This window comes from Varanus komodoensis, unplaced genomic scaffold, assembly GCF_004798865.1.
Source record: "Varanus komodoensis strain SLA01 unplaced genomic scaffold, ASM479886v1 scaffold73, whole genome shotgun sequence".
Classification (NCBI taxonomy): Eukaryota; Metazoa; Chordata; class Lepidosauria; order Squamata; family Varanidae; genus Varanus; species Varanus komodoensis.
The window spans coordinates 1-7,559 of NW_025336386.1; positions in this window are offsets into that span (position 1 = coordinate 1).

Consider the following 7,559-nt stretch of genomic DNA (forward strand, 5'->3'; position numbering starts at 1 on the left):
TAATCTCTATATTGACAACATTTTAGAGGCCCTCCCGGGGAGATTGATCGTGATCAATTTCTCCTTAAAAGATTTGTCGGCAGACGGCCTGGAGATCTCAAGGCCCTTTCGCTTATGTGGTCTCTACGCGCCTGTCGATAGTTCCCAGAGGAAAGGGTTTTGGGAAAACCTCAAAAACTTCTGCTTCACGCAGCGCCGTTTGATAATAGCGGGAGACTTCAACAATAGGGCTAAACTATCCGACAGGATTCGTGCGGTCAACTATCCCACTCGGAGCAGCGCACTGGCCCTGAGTGCAGAGGAAAGGGACCTAGAAAAATTCCTGATGAGTCAAGGACTCTGGGATAAAGCCTTGGAGGTGCCTAACTCATTGAACTTCTTCCCTGTGCCTTGCAGGAAGGCATTGCTAGATACTTTTCCCACTACAGATGGGGTGAGGTTCACTTACTATTCGGGGAAAACAGCAAGCAGGTTAGACCGGTTCAGAGCCCCAAAGGAGGTCAAGACAGAGAAATGCAACATCGTCGTCACCCCGTGGTCAGATCACACCATTCTGGCTGTCGAGCTGAGCTTTGGGCAGGTATACCCTAGGGGCAGACCCCTGTGGAGACTCAGACCCAAGATGCTGGACGCGTCCTGCAGGGACAACATGGCTAATGTTTTGGCCAATATGTTGACCCTGCGTGACATCTATTTCGATGAGTTACCAGAATGGTGGAAAGGACCAAGAGGGCGATTAGGAACAGCTGCCGCAAGTATGAGTTTAAGGTGAATAGGCGAGGACTCCAGCACTACCAGGAGGCCGTCTTTCACTTCTTACAGTGCCACAGCAGAATGAATCAGGGACGACCATATGACGAAGGGGTTTTGGTCCGGTCTAGGAAAGTCATCGCGGAATTCCACTACACCCAAAGGAGGAACCGGCTAAACTATAGAGATTATAGAGTGAAGGGCTCCGCTGTTGACGTAGAGGAGTGGGCGAAGGCTCGCAGTCCAAAGACACCCATAGAGATGAAAGGTCTGCGAGAGAAGGAAGGAGACGCGGTCGCCTTCCACCCGCAGGAGATGTTATCTATCATGGGGCGATATTACCAGCAGCTTTTCGCTCCTAAGGACATTGACTCCCGCGAGGTGGAACGCTTCTTGGAGGACATTCCCAGAGAGAAAGCAGGCTCTCTTTATGGGAAACTGACAGAAGCAGAGAGTCAGATGTTAGAGGCACCTATTGAAGAAGAAGAGGTGAGGCGAGCCATCGTGACAGCGAAAGGAAATTCCGCCCCTGGAGCAGATGGGCTGGGATATGAATTTTATAAGATATTTCGGGAATGGCTCGTCCCACCTCTAACAAAAGTGTTTAACTCATTACTGGCCCGAGAGCGACTCACCAAATCCTTTTATCAGGGCACTCTGATTTTCTTCCCTAAGAAAGGGGACCTGACGCTGCCAGCTAATTGGAGGCCCATAGCATTGACCAACGTGGATTATCGCCTCCTAGCGAAGATACTGAACAGGAGACTGGCTAGCGTGGCACACAAATTGGTCGTGGGGTGCCAGACCAGTGCAGTGCCGGGGAGAGCTATGACAGATTCCCTCTGTCTAATGCGGGAGATCTTCCAGTTGGTGCGGGACAGGAAATGGGCGAGTCGGATTCTCCTGTTAGATCAGAGCAAGGCATTCGATAACGTCCACCACTCCTTCGTGTGGAGGGTTCTCCGATGGAAGGGCCTCCCACCCTCCTATGTTGGGTTCCTCAAACTGATGTATGCCGAAGCCACCGTCACTCCCCAGATCAATGGACACAGGGGAAGTCGCATTGATTTACAATCAGGAGTAAGGCAGGGGTGTCCGTTGAGCCCACTCCTCTACGTATTGGCTCTGGACGCTGTCCTGTGCTGCATACAGCTCGAGGAGGAGATAGTGGGGATCCGTTCGGCCCTCCCTACCAGTGCTCCCATGCAGATCAAGTTCGTGGCCCATGCCGATGACATCTCGCTGCTCCTGAATGACGACAGAGAGGTCAGGAGCGTGCAGCGGATCTTTGATACGTACGCACGTGCCTCGGGTTCTCAAACAGGAAGAAAAGTTGCCTTATTTCTTTTGATCCCAAGGACGAGCAGCTTAAGATAGCCCCCATGGAAACAAACCAAGAGGGAGAGGGCAGAAATGAGCAAAAGGTAGAGGAGGTGAAGATTCTGGGGATTTACTATTCCATAGCCAAGGAAGGGTGGAAGAGGAACTGGTTCGCTTGGCTTCAAAAGTTTAAGGAAAAAATTGGGATGTGGAGGAAGTGGCAGCTGACCGTGTATCAAAAGGCGGTTTACGTACGTACGTACGTGTTGCCGGTAGCGCATAACATAGCGGTGGTCTACCCCCCTCCGGGAGCCGTGATGAAGGAACTGGAGAAGGAGCTCTTCAAATTCCTCTGGGGAATGGCCACCTTCCCTCTGGCGAGGGCGGTGGCCTATAGACAGATAGACCAGGCGGGTTTGGACCTCCCGGCTCTCCGGCTGAGGATGTTCACCACCTTCCTGAGTTACAACTTTGGTAAATACGCTCAATGGGAGGAGGGACGGGACCAACCTCACATGTGGGTTGTCCTGTTTGCGCAGCACTGGGTGGGTAAACCGTGGGCGGAAACCTGGTGGGGGGAGCACTCCCTCGACTTTACCGTCTCGGCCACGATGCGGTGCACAGGCCCCGAATATCTGAGGGAACTCTACAGCTTCATTAAGCAGCATAAAGTCCATGCAGAATGGTTTGGTACTAGCCGGGGGGACCTGTGGAGTATCAAACAAGTGGTGTATAGAGAGCTGCTAGAGGTGGCCTATTACAGACCGCAGGTCGTCAAGAATGCGAGAAGGGAGAGACTCTCTCGATACCTGAGGGAGCAGACTTACCCGATAGAATATTTTCAAGACAGGAGGGTTCCGTTCCAGCTTTGGGACATCAGGTGGAGGTTGTATCATCAGGTGTATGACCTGCAAGGGACCAGACCCTGGCTTCCCGAGAGGGCGCAGGCCTGCCCCAGACTGCAGTGTAAGAGCGGGGCTGTCGCGAGCGGGACGGTGCAAAAGGAGACGGTGAGGCACTTTGTCAGCGATTGCCCCACGGCACGCGCCCTGTGGAAGGCGGCGTCTGAAGCGCTGGACTGGCCAGACCTGGGCTCCCAGGACGGGGAATCGGTCGTGTCTGGCACAGAACCCGCTCCTCCATTGAAGGGACCCAGGAGGAGGGTGCCCAGGAAGCAGCGGTGGAGAGAGACCACGGCTCCCAAGACGTACTGGACTGTACCGTGGTCCACAATTAGGCTGATTAATCTGTACGTTCTGTTGGCGCTGTCACTCCAACGCCACAGAGAGATAAAGACACAAAAGGTGGCTGACGTGACCGGCTCAGTCAAATTTGTCCAAGAGAAGATTTTTTGGTTGAGCCGCGAGGAAAAAGGGAGGATGCCGCCCAGACGGTGGAGGAAATTATGGCCATGGTTGAGTGGGGCTCATGCCCCGATCACGTAATGTACGGAAACTGATCATACATGTTGCTGAGACACATGGCATGAATCTATCAAGGAGAAATCTATAGAACGTTCTTTTGTAAATTTGATATGTAAAGCTTGGGAATCCTGTAAATGTGTGTACATTTGGCATTTCGATACCATGTAAATATTGGATGAGGTATTTTTCTACTTTTGTAATATTGCAATTTTGTGCCTTTTGTAACTTTTGTAGCACGTTTTTATTTAAATAAAAAATTTCAACCTAAAAAAAAAAATTCAACCTAATAAAGGGTTAAAATTGCATGGAAAGGAGGACTATAATGAAGAAGCCCTTCTTGAGTAGCTTTTTCCGCGCAGCTCATCATTTCTGCCCATTCTGAACACATTCCAACCCTCAAAATCTTGCCAGGACACCTTGTTTTCCGAACCCTAACCCTACCCTGGTGCACACCCCTAACCCTAATACAGGGGCCACGTACCAATGTAAGGGGAAATTTAGAAAAAGCCTTCCTTGAGTGGCTTTTTCTGCACAGCTTATCTTTTCTGCCCATTCTCAACTGATTCCAAGCTTCAGAATGATGCCAGGACACCTCATTTTCCTAACCCTAACCTTACCCTGGTGCCCACCCCTAGCCCTAATAGAGTGGGGGAATAGCACTGGAAGGGATGATTTTGCTTCAGATAGAAGGGATTCCCGATCGTGGTACTCTTTGGATAATTCGGATCCAACCCCAACAGGGACACCAGATCCTATCTGACAAAGGCTCTTCTGAAAGAGGTCCTAAAGATTAACAAATAACAGGTCGTGGCGGTGATTTGGTTACAGGGTTCTCGGGATACCGACATGTGTCTAGCCTCTGAACTCGCCTACTGAAAAATTATGGCATAGTGTAGATCAGCACAAAGCGCAAACCCCTCCTTACTGGAGGGTTTCGAGGAAGTCCCCCTCTTCAAGGGGGACAGCAGAGTCCTGACCGTGATGTTTCACACCACAACCATCCCGGAGGAGGACATGGCCCGTGGGTTTCCAGGTATGCTGTGATACTCAATGGGCCATACAAAAGGATCAATGTGGAGGGTTTTTGGACGGGCGAATACCGTTGTGTGGTGTCCTTTTAAAGTCAGAGCCAGGATAAGTATTTCGTTCTGGGAGCGGAACGTGGAATCATCAGGTACAGCGGGCAACCTCCGCGTGTTACCATTGTGGCTCGTATGAGCATTACAGGAGGACGTGCACCACGCAGTTGTGCTCGTGCTGTTGTGGCAGAGGGCACTCCACGCTCGCCTGCCAAAGGGGCATCCGATGCAATCTCTGTGAGGCTGGCCATACCTATTACTTGTGTCCCCAAGCTTATTATAACTGGCAAGATGCCGAAAAGCTAAATAAGGCGGAAAAGAAGGCACAGGCGGCCAGAGAGAATTAATTTATGTTTTCATAAATTAATTATTTTATGTTTTCAGAGAAACATAAGTGTGTTTTTCAAAAGCACTGGGTCCTTTCACTATCAAAATTAATATATATATATTTTTTAGAGAAACACAAGCGTGTTCTTTGAAATTGCACGTTTCTTTTGCTATCAAAATTAATGTATTTTTTAGAGAAACAGAAGCGTGTTCTGCAAAAGCACCAGTTTCTTTCGCTATCCAAATTAATTTATGTTTTTAAAGAAACATAAGTGTGATTTCAAAAGCACTGGTTTCTTTCACTATCAATATTAATCTTTTTTTTTTTTTTTTAGAGAAACACGTGTGTTCTTCGAAAGTGCCGGTTTCTTTCGCTATCAAAATTAATGTATTTTTTTAGAGAAACAGAAGCATGTTCTGCAAAAGCACCGGTTTCTTTCACTATCCAAATTAATTTATGTTTTTAGAGAAATGTTGATCAAATTGATTTAATATATTTAAAACTTTTATACCCTGTCCCTTCACTACCGCTCCAGGACACTTTACAACAAGGACTGATAAAATGGCACAGCATCCAGCAATGTGCAATAAAATCGCACTTAAAAGCAATGAAACATTAAAATGGCAGGAGAAAAATAGAATAGTAGAGGAAAGGTCAGGGACCAACAAGACAAGCCCTGCATTGAGTGGGCAAATGCATCTGCTGCGCTGTTGCCGAGAGCAGAGGATGCTGAGTGGAAGGCGTGTCTTCTCGATAGCTATTGGACCTTGAAGTCTCTAAAAAGGCTACTATTTTATTATTGATCACCATTAGGAGAGGCGCAGAATTTGTGCAGCGTATTGTGTATACTCCATGTGTACCATGCCTTTTTCTCTTGTGAGGAACTCAAAGCGGCTTGCACAATGCTTGGCCCAAGTTGATGCTCACAACAACCACCCTGCAGGGTAGGGCAGGCCGAGACTCTGTGCCTGGCCCAACGTCAGTTGGTGAGCTGCACAGCCAGGCAGGGAGTAGAAGCCGGATCGCCACAGCCCCAGCCCCGCACGCTGAATCGCTGCCCTCGCCAGCTGGGGGAGCCTCGCCGCCTCACCCGGTCCCCGCACTCAGAAGCCTCGTCCAGCCAGTGGGAAGGGGGTGCGCCTGCTGGGCTGCTCCTCCGGATCAGGACCGGAGGGGGGGGGGGGGGGGGGGGGACATTCCTGGGCAGGCCGTTGGGCCTGGCCCAGCAGGGGGAACTGTATGCTATGTATGCTATTCAAGGGACAGAAGAGCTGAAAGTATTTTGTGGGAGCCTTCTCCCTGCTCAGCTCTCATTCTTTTTTTCTCATTTCCTTCGCCTCTACCATGACAAACCGCTCAGAGGACAGGATGTCTCATGAGAGAAAAGGCTGGTGAAAGCCTTTCCCCTTTCTTTAATAAGTTTTATTATTATTATTTTCTACAAGCTAAAGAAATTAAAAAACTAAAAACATCAATCATCAGAGACATCAGAACTACGGGATCATTCCCCTCCCCATATTTTTTTTATAGCAATCCATAGACATATTCAAATCTACACATACCCCCATTTCTCTAGCCAATAATAAAAAGAGTTGCAGTTTGACTGAAGTATGTATCCTCTTTCTCCTTCAGAGACAAAGTCAGCTTGTCCATTTCAGCGCAGTCCAGGATTTTTTTAAAAATCAGTTCATCAGTAGGTGGTTCTTTACTCCTCCAATGTTGGGCAAATACAATCCTTGCCGCAGTAATTACTACATGTAACTCAAATACGTTGCCTGTTTGTCAACATCATCAGACACAATGCCTAATAAAAAGGTTTAAACATTAAAGATTTTTGTAACATTTCCTCAAGCTGTTTGTGTAGTATAGCCCAATAGCTTTTTGCCTTATGACAAGTCTACCACATGGGATAAAAAGTACCAGGTTTATGTTTGCATTTCCAGTAAAAACCTTCAGGCCGCAATTGTCAGCAATGACCACAGGAGGGCACTCCAGGCGCGCCAATGCCTCCGTTGCTGAGCGTAGAGCCACACTGGGCCCCCCGGCTGCATGAAGCCCCCCGCCACGCACGGGCTGCGCGCTGCCGCCGCCCCCCCTTCTTGGAAGATCAGCGACGGAGCCCTTTCGCCCCTCCTGGGAAACGGGCTGGGCCTGGGCCTGGGCCTGCAGCAGCACTTTGTGGATGCTGCAATACAATCCGGCTCTTCACCTTCGTAGGTCTAGATACGCGCCTGCGCAGAGACAGGCCACTCCCAACATGGCTGAAGGGCGAGGCCCCTCTCTGAGTCAGACACTACCAACATGGTGAGGGCCGAACGCGCGTCACTTCTTCGCGCCGCAGGCGCCTCTGTTTTGACGTCACACCCAGCATGGCTGCCTGAAGGCGACGTGTGGTTTCTTGCCGCCCTTCCTCCTCTCCTGTCATGGCCGCCCGAGGTAAGGGAAGGAAAGGGGGGGCGGCGGGGCGGGAAGGGTTGTTCGTCCCCCCTGTCTGCGAAGACGGGGGCGGGGGGGGCTCTGCTGCCCCCCCGCGTGTCTCGCTCCCTCCACCCCCAGGCAGGATGCCCCGGCCCCTCCATGGAACTCCGGGCAGAGATGCCGCCTCCAGCAGAGAGGCCCCGGGAGGCCGGGCGGGCCTTGTTGGAGAAGCTCCGATCT